Source organism: Crocuta crocuta, unplaced genomic scaffold, assembly GCF_008692635.1.
Source record: "Crocuta crocuta isolate KB4526 unplaced genomic scaffold, BGI_CrCroc_1.0 scaffold1049, whole genome shotgun sequence".
Taxonomy (NCBI): Eukaryota; Metazoa; Chordata; class Mammalia; order Carnivora; family Hyaenidae; genus Crocuta; species Crocuta crocuta.
Genome location: NW_027532194.1, coordinates 61976 through 63073, shown reverse-complemented (window position 1 = coordinate 63073; position 1098 = coordinate 61976).

Below are 1098 nucleotides of genomic sequence, written 5' to 3'. Positions count from 1 at the left end.
CACTGCCACTGTGGAACCTGCTTGGGATTTTGTCTCCCTCTATCTGCTCCTCTCTCCCTCCCCTCTCTCCCTCCCTCTCTCTCTCTCAAAATAAATAAACTTAAAAATTTTATTAAAAATGAAAATAAAGAAATTAATAAAAAGAAAAATATTTTTTAGTTAAAGAAAAAAACTACATTGTGAAAGAGACATTGAGAAAGAAAGAAAGAAAGAAAGAAAGAAAGAAAGAAAGAAAGAAAGAAAGAAAGAAAAGAAAGAAAGAAAGAAAGAAAGAAAAGAAAGAAAGAAAGAAACAGAGAATGACAGGAGGATAAAGACAGAGACAATTTTTCCTCTCCTTTAACAAGTTGGGCTTATCTTAGTGTAGCAGGACCAGTGGCTGGAAGGAGGAAGATCCAGGCAATAAATGCAAGAGAGCATTGAGAATGAAAACAGGAAAAGCTGAACTAGCCATTAGCCAAAGGGGTTAACCACAAGCAAGTAGCAGAAATCAAATTATGATGGTTAAATTGAAGGAGACTTAGAAATTGAAGTGGGAGTAAAAGGCAAGACTGGGATAAAGTGAGATGGTCCAATAATCTTGTACAACATGAGCCATGGAACAGAAGGCTGAGTTTCTGTTCTGTTCTAGGGCATGCTCTGGGTAAATGATCATAGCACATTCATGTTACAACATAGTTCATCAAACATGGATGTAGTTAATAGAACTCAAAATATATTTTCAAGTTATTTAGTGTTTAATAATTTGTGACTTTAATATCTGAGTCTGTGTTCTAATATGTCAGATATTAAAGGAAATGTTCATTAAACACAATACTGGGATTCCCAAAGATCTGGGAAAATTCCAAGAGAGCCCCAGAGACCAAATAGACATGGCTTTTTAGCACCGACATGAGGGTAGTGACCAAAGTAATTGACTGTAGAAAACCACATTCATAAAAATTCTAGTGCCCTTTCTGGACTCCTCTCTTAAGATTTTCCTTAGCATATTATAATGCTAGTAATGGCCATTGCATCATGCACCTACCAGCAAGCTAATTCACAGACTGATTTTAGAGCTACAATGCAACTGTAATATGGGTCATGCCATCTAAGAAA